Raw genomic sequence first — 15,045 nt, 5'->3', positions numbered from 1 at the left:
TTGACAAAAAAAATTGTAATAAGTATGACTGTGAAGTAGGATATCGAATTGTACAGGTCGGTAGGAGAGGGAAAATTTGAATAACCTACTGGGAAGGATGTACATAAGCAGAATAAATCGCTTATCATTTCGCCAAAAACTGCTTGTAAACTGAATAAAGTAAAATGCACTATGAAAATTGGCACTGCAGATACGCAAGATGCGTCAAAATTCGAGGTTAAAGAGGCAATGCTGATTGACGCGTTTCATACCGTCCACGAAATCTGTACCAGTCACATTTCCAAGACGTTTCTCTTGTAAAAGTTTAGTACTGCCTACATATCAGCCAACAAGTGCATAAGGGAAAGTATGTTTTATTAAACTTGGAAAAAAGTAATTTCGTTGTAAAATAGGAACAAAGCAATAACGTGAATTAAGTGCAGATCTTCCAACACTCTGAGAAATAAAAGTCTTCCGCTGAGTAACAATATCTCTTTGCTCCACCCTGTGCGTTGTGAAGTCCTGGATCCCCATTGGCACGCTCTCTACGCAGAAGTCGGCCTCTCTCATTCTTTGACAGTCAGTTCCTGTGAAGACGCATTACAAGTTTCAACTTGGTGTCGTGAACCTGTTCATTATCATCTTGAAAGACGGGCCCATTGTCGAAATGTGGGCATTATGTTGGAGGATCTGGCCCCGATACCACAAAGCTTTAAAATCGCAGGACTTCCTCCTCGTGAGTGGCCAGCAATCACAGACCTCTCGCTTAGTGGTCGTCTTGGGTGATGTAGTCAGCAATGCGTTGCTGTTGTCAATGGCGTTCATGGGTTGACCCGGGCATCATATGAACACAGGTTTGTGGTGAATCACCTCCTGCCATCGCCGTGTCTCCAGAGACGTACCTCCGTTCAGCACTCTGCAGACTCGTCCCTGGAGACCTTGGAAGCCGGAAATGGCGGCAAAAGTGGCAGTGGCAGCGACCTCTCCAACTGCCTGATACGTCGCCATCCTCCCAGCTCCCATAGTCTGCACAATGCTTACATGTGGGATTTGTGCCGTGTTTTTACAAATATGTTTACAGCATAAATACAGAGAGAATTATAACGAAACTGTAAAGGATTGCTTTACATAATTACTCCAAGAAAAAAATGGTTTACAGAGCTCTTCTGACAAAAATAAAAATCTTACTCTCTTCTACAATTATTCTTTCCTTGTATTACAGCAATAATTTTAAAAGATTAATTTTCTGTGTCTAAATCTTTATAATCTTGAGCAGTGGTGTGGCATTGTGAGGTATGATACTGTAGTGTTAATTTCCCACAACCCCTGATCCAACTCAAAGTACTAAGCTGGCTAGGACTACACATTCACTTCAGTCACTCTCACATCATGTACGTCGATTACTTTTTCATGCAAGGCAACTACTATAAAAAATACGAACTACTGAAGGTACTACACTTCCCCATTACTTAATCGTTATGGTGGCACTAACCGTGGTGTATGGCGTGACTCCCGATGAATGTTGGCGCCACCAGTCTGTTCTCTTTACTGTGTGGCAAATCAACTGTTCCGAAATTCTCCCTTTTTCTTTTTTTTACTGAAACTGACACGAAAATTTCTCAGATTGGTGTGCAAATTTTTCACTCTAGCTGCTGAAACAAATACAAAAAAACACACACAAGATATTAGCAACATTTCACTGCAATGCTACGTTTCTTCTGTTCTTTCTTTCTCACAAATTGATGGTGTGCCTCGCCACATTCTGTGCTCACGCCACTTAGTACAAACTGTCACTCAGGAGCTACCAATCAGGCACTCACGAATCACTCGCGAAAGCCCACACGAATGTCATCGCACAATAGTGCAGAAAGCCATATGCGAAAACCACAAGCGAATATCCACAGTCAGCAACAATCGCGTAAGATGCGATTGCACATCTGTCTAACCACACTCGAATAAAATATCCCATTCACGAGAAACATCGCACACAAGGCGACATCCATAGACGAAAAACACACCACAAATGCATCGTGCCACTGGTGATGACAATAATCAGCCCACAGCAAAGACACACTACACTGGGAAATGGTCACAGACCACGGCGAAACACACAAGAAAGTCAACACGCCTCTCGCATGGACAATACACGACCATCCTGCAAAATACCTTAATAGGTCACGCAAACTAATCTCAACGACACCCCACTCACACACCATACTGCCAATTATATACCGGATAGTACACTGGTGTTTACTGCGATGCCCACTCAATAAACAGAAGAAATTTGATTGTAGCTGAACTCCAAGATGTTACGAGAAGTATTCCATCCCAAATACTCGTGCACTAGTTTCGGACTGGAAGACATAAAATTCTATTGCTGTTGTGACAGCTGATCCTGTCGTTCCGTGTAAACTGCAAAACTGCTATGAGAACATATTAACTCGCGTGAAATAGGACTCAAATAAACAACGAAGTTTCTGTCGTGAAACAGACTCATTTCTACTCTCAACAATTGTAATTAGTCAGCTCTGGGATGACAATCTGTACATCTACATCTACATCCATACTCCGCAAGCCACCTGACGGTGTGTGGCGGAGGGTACCCTGAGTACCTCTATCGGTTCTCCCTTCTATTCCTGTCTCGTATTGTTCGTGGAAAGAAGGATTGTCGGTATGCTTCTGTGTGGGTTCTAATCTCTCTGATTTTATCCTCATGGTCTCTTCGGGAGATATACGTAGGAGGGAGCAATATACTGCTTGACTCTTCGGTGAAGGTATGTTCTCGAAACTATAACAAAAGCCCGTACCGAGCTACTGAGCGTCTCTCCTGCAGAGTCTTCCACTGGAGTTTATCTATCATCTCCGTAACGCTTTCGCGATTACTAAATGATCCTGTAACGAAGCGCGCTACTCTCCGTTGGATCTTCTCTATCTCTTCTATCAACCCTATCTGGTACGGATCCCATACTGCTGAGCAGTATTCAAGCAGTGGGCGAACAAGCGTACTGTAACCTACTTCCTTTGTTTTCGGATTGCATTTCCTTAGGATTCTTCCAATGAATCTCAGTCTGGCATCTGCTTTACCGACGATCAACTTCATATGATCATTCCATTTTAAATCACTCCTAATGCGTACTCCCAGATAATTTATGGAATTAACTGCTTCCAGTTGCTGACCTGCTATGTTGTAGGTAAATGATAAGGAAACTATCTATAAACCTGATACATTTTACGAAGAAATACTTGTACAGTGAAATTCTAACAGTTCCTAACTCTTACGACTGGCAGTAATGGGAAAAGTTCCTGTGCTAATTACCATGGTGGAATTACAAAAAATCTAAAGAAACGATTGTAGTCCTTAACACTATTATAAGTAAACAAAACTTATGCTACCATGCTTAAGGTCGGCTGTCATGGATCATTAAACTATCTGTGGCTTGTTCAGAATGGGAAATTTCCAGCAACGTTTCTTCACCCTCATCTCGGAAAATTTCGAACGTTCAGACTTGTAAGATGTGTTGAAAATCAAATGGCGTTTCGTCGACAACTTCCGTCATACGGAAAATATCAGTCCTTTCGATGTCCTCGTTCGACATCCCCTCATCTGTGCTGCCTCCACGGCCTCGAGGAAATGCAACGTTCATCTCACCATGTACTCTACTCGCTGCTACCGGTATACAGTTATTCATGAATTCCGAAGTTGTTTCTGGTCCTGTTACGTTCACTCTTGGCCACATTTGAAATTGTTTCCTTAGCGCCTCGTCCAGTTTCTTCTCCATACGTGTGTTGATAGCTTCCTGTTGAGATCTGAACGAAAGAAGTGTCCGAACCTCTTCACTCTCGCTCACTGGAGTTACAGGTGTAACGTCCAAACCAGTCCCTAATTTGCACAACTCAGACTCTTAATTTTTCCATGGCCGCTGTCGCATGAAGATCCTTGGCTTCAAGTATTATCGTGTCGATGCGCTGCTCCGCGTTATTTTGCCGCTTTTTCACGCTTTCGACCTTCTTGTTCAAATTGATCACTGCCTCTCGTCCTTGCAGTTCTATGCATTTACTCGTTTTCAATGCTGCAGCAGCTACTCGTCTTGCAAATGTGGCTAGTGTCTTGGCGCTCTCTGTCATCTTCGTAGCATCATGTGCAATCTTTAAACCTTTGATTGCTTTGGTGTTTACTTTACGTAGGTTTTCCTGGAGTTTATTTGCCCATGACTTGTGTTCCGCTCACATCTGATTTACCTGAGCACCGTTATTTTTTGTGTCTGTCCTCGTCTTATTAATTTTCTCCGCCAATTTCTTCTCCACACCCATTAAAAATGCCACCAGATTGCTCTTCATTTTCCTTAGTATTGTGATCGACCGAACTCATACTTGATTTCTGCGGTGTTGTTTCTGCATCGCTGCATTCTGATACCTCCCTGTCTTCTCTGTCCGGATTTCTACTAATCACCTCTGCTTTGATATGTTGTGGTACACTCACATCTTCTATCACAGGATATCTGACACTGTCCGTCCCCTCAAGATAAACCATGTCGCTTTCGTCTCCCTGATTTTCTTGCTGCACGACATCATTGTTGCTAACACCGCTCAAAATCAACGCCTCTCTACTTTCAAACTATGTCTCCACTGTTTCATTGTGCTGTCCCTCCATGACGTACACTTTATCTTCCCGCTCTCAGTCTAATTGTCTCCGTGACCTACTTCTCGTTATCATTCAGATCCTCTATCCACAAACAAACTTTAAGCATCCGTGCAACACATGGGCAACCGAATTATCTAACTCACACGATACACGCAGTGCAATACAATAATATAAAAAAATTATTAAAGCAGTTTGCAGTCCGAAACTAAGATAATAGAACATGAGATTCAGAATCAAAAACAACCAAATACCAAAAAATACAATAGTGAACACCACAAACATAATACGACAACGCCGTTGGCAACGACGGGAAAACGGTCGACAAATGACACAGAAATCTCTGACAAAAATTCACTGTAAATAAAACAAATAAATATCGGGTGATCAAAAAGTCAGTAGAAATTTGAAAACTTAATAACCCACGGAATAATGTAGATAGAGAGGTAAAAATTGACACACACGCTTGGAATGACATGAGGTTTTATTAGAACCAAAAATAACAAAGTTCACAAAATGTCCGACAGATGGCGCTGGACGGCAAAACGTCAGTGACTGCGCATGACAATCGTGTATAAAAAGGAGCTGTAATGAGAGAGAGAGAATCAAATACGCCAGCAGTCGCAGCATGTTGACGTTACCTGAAAAGGCGCTTTTCGTGAAGCTGTACTATCAGAATGGGGAATGTGCTAGTTCAGCGATACGATCCTATCGCCATAGGAAGAGGATTCGAACGGGTAACGGTCCGTTGACATACGCAGCTGTGGCGAGAATGATTTCGAAGTTCGAAGCCACGGGTTGTTTAGACGATAGACCCCGCAGTGGCCGACCGAGCACAAGGCGTAATGCTGCTGAGACAGTTCAGGAAGAGATGGAGACTGTAGCGGGTTCGTCTATGCACGGGGAAGTCAGCGCTCGTGCATTCGCACGTCGCACCGGCATTCCATACACTAGTGTTTGGTTGGCACTTAGGTGTACCCTCCGATGCTATCCGTACAAAATCCATCGGCATCATGAACTGTTACCTGGCAATTTAGTGAAGCGGAGGGCATTTGCGGTGTGGGCGTTTCAAAAGATGGCGGATGATGACGATTGGTTGAGTAACGTGTTGCGGACCGACGAAGCTCATTTCACGCTCCGAGGGTTTGTCAACGCCCACAACTGCAGAATTTGGGCTACCGAAAATCCTAGAACTGTCGTGGAAACTTCAATGCACGACGAGAAAGTCACGTTATGGGTTGGATTTACCACATCTACCGTTAGCGCTACCGTGACGGGTGAGAGGTACACCGATATGTTACAGAATCGCATCATCCCCAGCCTGGCTGATAAACACCTGCTGGAACATACGATGTTTATGCAGGATGGCGCTCCACCCCATATTTGGTGATGATCGTGTGCTCAGCCGCCACTTTCGTCATCCTTGGCCTCTCAGTTCCCCAGACCTCAGTCCGTGCGATTATTAGCTTTGGGGTTACCTGAAGTCGCAAGTGTATCGTGATCGACCGACATCTCTAGGGATGCTGAAAGACAACATCCGACGCCGATGCCTCACCATAACTCCAGACATGCTTTACAGTGCTGTTCACAACATTATTCCTCGAATACAGCTATTGTTGAGGAATGATGGTGGACATATTGAGCATTTCCTGTAAAGAACATCATCTTCGCTTTGTCTTACTTTGTTATGCCAATTATTGCTATTCTGATCAGATGAAGCGCCATCTGTCGGACATTTTTTGAACTTTTGTATTTTTTTCGGTTCTAATAAAACCCCATGTCATTCCAAGCATGTGCGTCAATTTGTACCTCTCTATCTACATTATTCCATGATTTACCCAGTTTTCAAATTTTTGGTCACCCGGTAAATGAGCAACACAATCGGAGAAATAAGTATCTACAACACACTACTGAACTATATTTTTAACTAGCATAATGTGGAGCTGTTTGGCAAGGACGCTAAATGACATCATCACAGAAGTGCAAAGGACCTAGAACCTGGCAGTGATTCGCCAATTGCAAACTTCCATCTTTAATTTGCAATCAAGCCTTTAATAAAATGGCAAAGTTAATGTTAATCAGAACAGTGGGAGGAATTATGGTCTAAATAACAATTTATTTATTCATTCTTAACATCACATGACAAAAGATGGCTAAGAAATGGCGCATAAAATTTTGTTATTTGACAAACGCTTTCAATGTTATGCGGTGTGTGGTGAACAAAGTGATTAGCTGGGGATCAACACCCGACACTAAGAAGAACTAATCACTTTACCTGACTTCATACATATGAATCCGTGGTATGGCCCAAAACTAAGCTACTATCAAGCATCTATACTCTACTATTCCATAAAGAAAAATATGGTTCCAAAGAACAGGGTGCTGTGAAGCATATATTGGAGCCCTACGCCGTAGCAGCGAGTACTTCTGCTGGTCAGGGCAGCACACCACGATGTGGTCGGCGACGGCAATCATGGATTACAGCAATGAGTTATTAATGGCGCCCGCCCGAAAAAATTGGAAGTACGCGGTCTCCCGTTCGGCTGATTCGGAATGCAGATACTTCCCTATGAGCCTCTGAAGCCACGGTGGATTCCACTGTGCAGGTGGACCCGTTTGCTGGTCTGCCAAACCAATTTGTCTCTGTGACGGTGTGTGGACATTTGCTACGATTTTACCTGCTCCGGAGGGTAGGGTCCCTTGTCTCCCCCTCCTCCTCCTCCTCCTCCTCCTCCTCCTCGCTCACTGAGCGTTTCCGCTGGTTTACTTAACATAGAACCAGAATCTCTTTGAATTTTCCGCCACATTTCTAGAGATAGTTTCGTTGTGGAAACTATTAAATGCATCTCGCACTGAAATCCGCACCAAATTTCGAGCCTCAGTAAAACTTCGCCAATCTTGGAGATTTTTCATTCGTCTAAATTATACTTGCCTTTTTCGGTGCTCCCGCATCAGTTTTCTGTCGTGTTTTGTGTACCATGGGGCATCAGTTCCGTCTCTTATTAATTTATTTGGTATGAATCTCTCGAGTGCTGTTGATACTATGTCTTTGAACTTAGGCCACATTTGGTCTTCACTTACATAGTTTGGAAGGATTGGAGACTATCTCTTAGATAGACGTCACCCGAATTTTTAGCTACTTTTATAAATAGATATACTTCGCGTTTAGTTTTGGTGAATCTCTTTGTTACGGAATTGAGTCTCGCTACGAGCGTGTGTCCACTAATCGCTGTATCCGTCGTGGTGCTCAGGATTATTTGTGGCTAAGAGGTCAAGTGTGTTTTCGTAACCATTTACAATTTGAATGGCCTCGTGAACCAGTTGTTCAAAATAATTAAAAAAAAGCATTTATAACAGTTACGGAAGTTGTTTTCTATCTACAGTAGGGCCTGAAAATGCATTTTTGTCAACATACAGAAGGTAGATTGAAGTCACTGCCAACTATAATTGTATGAATGGGGTATCTATTTGTGATGAGACTCAAGTTTTCTTTGAACTGTACAGCAACTGTTTCATCTGAGACCGGGGGTCTGTAAAAGGAGCCAGTTATTACTTTATTCCGGTTGTTGAATATAACCTGTGCCCATACTAAGTCACAGGAACTATCTGCTTAATGTCGCTTGTGAGCTGGAACACACATTACATTATTTTTCCTTAAGTTGTATTTCTTGTTTCTGTTGTAGTGCAGATCATTAAAATTACGGCTTTTCCCTCCAAAACCTAGGATGCTTTCTCTGCGACCCTGTAAATACCAGAGCTAAACAATGTAGAACAACAACGTACGTTACAAGCATACCATTCTGTATTACTTCATTTCCTTATTTCTAACATTTTAAAACTGTATATCGACTAGATGACATGTCGATCATAGATGATCTTATCTCTATTTAGTGAACGTATTTTCAGTTACGTTTTGAACACTGTCCCGCTACACTTTATAACTAATGTTTCGCCGCAAGGGATCTCGCATTTTAGAGAGTTCTTTTTTTCAAACATTCACATACCCATTTCTTCTTTCCTTATTGTCTTTTGGGCATGCAGTTGTAGTAATTAAAGTAGGCACAAATGTAGTGGTCAAAAAGAAATGATAAGCGTACATTCGCATTCTCTTTACATCATTTCTTGTTGCTCTCATAGCAGTAGACTGTTTCTACCGCAATCAGTAAGCGTGGAAGGATGCTACCGTACAGACAGAGGGATCTATATTTATACTTGGCAGAACTAATTACACACTGACATAATCGTTGGTATTGCTTTTGTTTCCCAAAAGTTATAAATATTTTTATTTCGGAAAAGAAGCTCTGTATTTGGCCAAGATGTCGAAGAAGAAGGTCCCTTACATACTGGTTGTGTCGAGTAAGATGTGGAGACGACGGTTTGAAAGCGGACAAAAGTAGGAAGGGCGTCCTTTACCTGAGGGATCACTACCTGGCGAAGGGGCAACTGTGGCAAATGTCCGGCGTGGCAAATGTCCGGCATTCTCTGTGACACGACTATGCGTGATGGAATATGTCAGACATTTAAACGGCCGACTCAAAACAAATAAGTATACCCACGCATCACGCGTTGTGTGTGTGATGCAAGAAGCAGTACCTCTGCCGGTTCACATAGTGACTGGCACAGGCTTTAAGTGACGCACTACCAAAGGACAGAAATCTCACTGTTTAGGTAAAGACCTGCCATTGCTTACTAGTGAAGTGCCAGTACAAGAGTGTGTTTTTCTCAGATTTCCTCACCAGCTCGGTAGCATAGCACATTTACATCTTAGACTACTCCCACTTTAGTAAAAGCCAATCAAGAGCAGGAACGCCTCATTCAAAGCTGCATACACAGATCTGACCAAGCAGCGACCATCAAAATTAATTGAGAGAAAAGGAAAAAGATTCAGCTTCGTGGTCTTTTTCCCACGCGTTTACGCCATGTCTTTGCTAAAAGCGTTACTTGGATGGAACCACAGCCCTCCATAAAAAGATCGTTAACTCCCCTATTGCGTCCATTTCGAACTTTCCACAGAACAGCCATAAACTCGCTAAAAGCCTCGCACCTTCACAAATATGTTTTGTACCAGAGTCTGGACGTCTGGGCGCCACTGACCTGTCCCACAGAAATTTGCAGAAACTCACAGCCGTCTCATCGGCTCCCTACCTAACAAGGGCCCATCCTCTGCTTTATTGCCAGTCATCAATGCTCTGCCCATAGCTCCAGCGACTACTCGGCGCTACCAGCCTACCTGGGTGCGGCCGACGACGACCGGCGCCATTCAATGTGACTGCACAATGAGACCGAGGGACTGGGAAGTCCGTAGACGTTTTCTCCTAGGTGAAGCCATAAGCTTTTACTGCAGTCAGTTAACTCTGCACCCTCTTAGCTTACCGCTATTCCTTCACTAGAGCACACAAGCAAGGGAGTTAACTACAGCCAACCATTTCATCATACGAATGAAGTCAGATCGTATCAAGTATAGCAACCAAGTAATAAAGACCATCTTCTCTAATAACATTAAGCAGCATAACACCACACCAGAAGTGAGAGTGCCCTGCATCATTACATAATCTTCTCCTTCAGTAGAGTAAGTGGTACTCTAGACATTAAATGTAAAAATCCCAAGAAGGTAGAGGATACAAGGTGGGATGTTATCCATCATTTTAATATGTCATGGTTGCGAAACACCAACACGAATTATTTAGAGAAGTTATCAGAATCAAAGGTTGTAAAAGGGAGGTAGGGGTTGAGGAGGGTATGAAACAGGTCCATAACCTTTCCCAGATGTTAATCGTTCTGTGCATTGAGCCAATACTATAGGATACCTAGGAGAAATTTGGAAAGGGAGTTAAAGTTGAGGGAGAAGGAACGAAAACTTTCAAGTTTACCAATAACAACGCACATCAAAGGTGTTGGGAGAGCAGTTGAAAGTAATGGAAGGTGTTTTGAAAGAAAAGTAGAATAACTGTACTTAAATGTAGAGAAATTAAATCAGGCAATGCTGAGCGCATTGGGGTACAAAATGAGACACAAAAATCAGAAGATTAATTTTTCTTTACAGGCAGCAAAATCACTCATGACAACCGGAGCAGAGTGGATATAAAATGCAGACTGGCTGTAATGCTAAAAGCATTTCCGAAAAAGAGAAATTTGTCAATGTCAGATATAAATTTAAGTTTTAGAAAGGCTTTTCTGAAGGTGTTTTTTGAAATGTGGTGCTCCACAAGAGTGTTGAAGATTAGATAGTATTACTGAATCGAAATGTCTAGAATAGAAATTTGTGGGAAAACTTGACAGTCTAGGGCACCAAGGAACATCTATTTGATAATGGATCTTTGGAATAAAAACTGTTGAGAGAAATCAAATCTGTAACCCAGTAAATAAGTGTCAGTTGATGTACATGCCACCGGTTACTCGGAGATGAAATGGTTTGTGTGGAGCTCCTTCAAACCAGTCTTCGGAGTGGACACTGTGTAACTAACCTGTTTCTATGGGTTATTACGTTAAGATTAGGGTCGCCACCGACTCTAACCATACAACTAATCAAAGGTTTGGCCGAGTCGGAAAATAAATTAATTTAATCGCAGACCAAAATCTCATAAAAATTCACACATTGTGATGTCGCTCATAGGGGATGCGATGTAATCAATAGTATTGCTCGTGCACTGTTCACGAGAGTCAAAAATTTAAAATAAAATAGAAAATGCATGAAACTGTGCATAAGATCAGTTCCCAGCAACACACCTGAGAACAAGACATTATCTAAAGCATTTGTTTTAAAATAAATGGGGAAACTCATTGGACCTGTGCGTAAGGAAACGCGTTGGATGTGCTAAAGGGAAAGCTACGAAGTGAGTGGTTTAGGTGCAAAAACGTAACCTCGGAATACAAGAGAAAATTGTGGATAAAATCACTTATTCCTAAGATATGGATGTGAGGCATGTACACCATTCCTGATAACATTAATTCCTAAAACATTAAAGAAAAGCATCGATACATTCACCGTTATAATCTACACCTAAAATCACTGGTGTGAATCATTCATACAACTGCTGTTGCCTGATAACTGATCGCAGTAACTCGTGAAACGGTACACATTTCGCAGTACACCCGCGTGCCCACGTGGTTTATCGAGACGCAGTTTCTAGGTATTGAGGCCAAATTGCAACAATATCTCATCACACAATCATGAACAGTTAACATTCTTTAAAACAAACATGAGATCGGACAGTTAGTGATGACGGTAACCCAACAAACTATAATATTCAACCACATGGTTGGCTCCCCATGAACGAAAGATACATGAAGCAAGGAAAATTTGCGAGAAGGCAAAGCTATTAATATTTAGAAAAATAAAAGCTTATACAGGCACAGCTGAAGGCAAACAGACATTCATACATAAGCGAGTGCTCACTTCTTATCGACACCTTTGTGTGGCGCTCTTCCGGCGGACCAAGTCTGCTACAGAAATTTACTAAAAGAAAAATCTGCAAAAGTTTTGCATTCTTTGCTGCGACAAGGCAAAGCAATCTTTCAAATTTGAAAAGCGAGACCAAAAGCTAACAGCTCTCCTCTCTCTCTCCAAGTAACAACGAGCCACGCGGTCAGTCCAACTCACCCTTCTTCGACTGGAGCACAGCTGTGGACGCTTCCCGTACCGGCGGCAGACTGCCTCCCTTTCTCTTCTCCAGCCTCTTCCACGCTCCGCGTGGCCTGGAAAACCCAAAGATGCCATTTTCGCCACAAACCTAACGCAGGTAGATTTCTCACAAGTAGCGTAAACCTCTTTGCCGACTTGACCACTACGAGAGTTGGCTATTCTGTGCAACTGCTGCTGAATCTGTACGACTATCGCAGACTTTCTGCAGCAGACTACGCCACCGTCTAGCAACGTGACACACAACGACATTCATTCAATCATACCAGTATGAGAGTTATGCAAAAAGAGAAACAAGGAAAAGAAAGAGAAATGCCAGTGAAAGTGGGCTGCCGGACTAATGAAAGGTGGCTACAGCACACTTTCAACTGCAGCAACAATAATCCACTGAAGAAAAAAAAAACGATATATTTGTGCCTTTTGTAACCTTCTCTCTGTGTTTGTCAGTTACCTGTCCCAATGCTCAGATTTCCTCTCTCTGTAGTGCCGCGTAGTTAGTACGTCACATTCCGGAACATGCGGAAGGGCAATGAAAGCGGGTTCGATCGCAATGACAACAACGCACGGGCCAACGACAGCGATCGGGGTTGGGAAAGTGGGTCACATTCTGGCAGGCGGCGGCCACAGCAGACGGGCGTGCCGCGGCTGGCTCTGTTTACGAGGAAGCCGCCCGAGAACGGGCGGCGCGCGGCTATTCTGCCAGCAGGTGAGTCAGGAGCCGCCAAAGTTAGCCACCGCGAAGGCACAGTGTTTGGGTTGCGGCGGTGGGGGCCGGCCCGCCGCCGGCAGCGCCTCTGGCGGCGGCGGCGGGCGGCGCCCGGCAGGTGTGTGCGTGAGCGCCGTGGCGAGTGAGCCGTGATTCGCGCACACACCCGGACTACGTGCTACCTGCGTGAAGCCGCCGACCGCAGCCACATCCGGCACGCTGCCCCGCTTCCGGACAAGAGCAAACACCGGCGCCTTCGCTGCGCACCAACAGTGGACGGCCGACCAGGTAAGCTGGAAATTCTTGTCGATGACAATGACGTAACACCATCGAGTCACTTTCTCCCTGTTGATACTGAGCCATCAAATACTGCTAACTGTCTACGCTAAACTGTTAATCAGCTGGAATCTCGAAATTTTATTTTTTATATAATAAAAGGCGAAACGCATTTTAAAACTTTTTGCTGTTACGGTCTTCGGTCCGAAGACTGGGTTGATGCTTGTCCTCCACCATAGTCTAAGCTGTGCAAGCCTATTCAACTCACAAGCTCACAAGGGGAGGCTACGACGTTGGGATCACAGATTTCTTTCAATCTTGGTACACCTTTAGTAGGCCATTAAAGCATCATAATGTGAAAGTAGTAAGGCTTACCAGGTTTTCCAGAAAATCGCGAAAAAGTTTTACGCGTCCATTATGTGCATCACATATCTGTACTTAGCTGCATGCTGTAAGAATTCACTGTAGTCATGTGGTTAGCCTTCGTCCGTAGCATGTGGGTCGTGGACGACGCGGTGGTTGGAGTACTGCCAATGCTCACTATTTCATCTGTATTTTTTTCATCAACGGTTTCGTTATTTTGTATCACATTTTAGAGGTAATATAATGAAAAAAAAAAACCACAGGCATTTTCAGGAAGTTATAGTAAGTTCCCTACGTTAGTTGACTATTTACTATTTGTAATTGAATTTTCAAGGACGACGGACAGGTTTGTAAAGCCCTCTTCAGACCTCGATAAATAATGATGCGAATGACGTTATTGAAAATCAGTAATATTGTAAGTTACAGTGTGCCAGTGATGTAGGATTAATGGTCGGATGTACTCTAGGCAGCACACGTTGCAACATGTTATTTCGCACGCAGACATGGAAAACATAAATTGAAACTTCATGCAAATTTACGTGTGTTTTTTAAATTATAATACCTCTCAAATGCCGTACAAATTAAATAGTGAGACCAGTGACGAAAAAAATATATTTTAAATGCATGAGAGCAGGAATCACACAGTCCCCTCGTCCACAACCCCAGCAAATGCTAACCACACGGCCACAAGGTCGGTTCCTTTGCACAGACACATGATTGACATAGTCGGATAAAAAGTTGTGCACCCTACTACTTCCACTAGGTGTACAAACTCTGAAGCAAATTCGTGTTCCTAGCGTTTTCGCCTCCCCTTGTCAGAGTAACTACTGCCTTCTGCATCCATATTAACCTTACTTCAATATATTTCCTGCCGACCGAGCCCATCTGTTTGTAAAGGTGTGCCACAAATTTTCTTTTGCAGCATTTTACTTATGTATTTGCTCATTAATTACTCGTACAACCGATGTAATCTTCCGTATTCTTCCATAGCAGCACATTTCAAAAGCTTCTGAAGTGTTTTCGGTCTGTGTTTCATTTCCTTACAAGACTACACTACAGTGACATTCCCTATACTTATATGGACCACTGTCCACTGGACCTGACGGGATACCAATTCGATTCTACACAGAGTACGCGAAAGAACTTGCCCCCTTCTAACAGCCGTGTACCGCAAGTCTCTAGAGGAACGGAAGGTTCCAAATGATTGGAAAAGAGCACAGGTAGTCCCAGTCTTCAAGAAGGGTCGTCGAGCAGATGCGCAAAACTATAGACCTATATCTCTGACGTCGATCTGTTGTAGAATTTTAAAACATGTTTTTTGCTCGCGTATCATGTCGTTTTTGGAAACCCAGACTCTACTATGTAGGAATCGACATGGATTCCGGAAACAGCGATCGTGTGAGACCCAACTCACTTTATTTGTTCATTAGACCCAGAAAATAT

The 15,045-nt window shown here is 43.2% G+C and overlaps 1 protein-coding gene across 3 annotated transcripts in view; it reads left to right on the top strand.

The window, feature by feature from the left end:
- Nucleotides 1-15,045, top strand: part of LOC126481424 (RNA-binding protein Raly-like) — a 440,289-nt gene that overhangs the window by 140,090 nt on the left and 285,154 nt on the right. For 2 of the 3 annotated variants that reach the window (XM_050105167.1, XM_050105165.1), the window contains exon 1: nucleotides 13,027-13,251. The exons of the other annotated variant lie outside the window; for it this stretch is intronic. The gene's annotated coding sequence lies outside the window, so the exon portion shown is untranslated. Of the gene's footprint in view, nucleotides 1-13,026; nucleotides 13,252-15,045 lie in introns of those variants that run through there. 3 annotated transcript variants of the gene reach the window in all.

Source organism: Schistocerca serialis, chromosome 5, assembly GCF_023864345.2.
Source record: "Schistocerca serialis cubense isolate TAMUIC-IGC-003099 chromosome 5, iqSchSeri2.2, whole genome shotgun sequence".
NCBI classification, from domain to species: domain Eukaryota; kingdom Metazoa; phylum Arthropoda; class Insecta; order Orthoptera; family Acrididae; genus Schistocerca; species Schistocerca serialis.
Note: the sequence above shows the minus strand (reverse complement) of the source record. Positions and strands in the feature narration are given on the sequence as shown.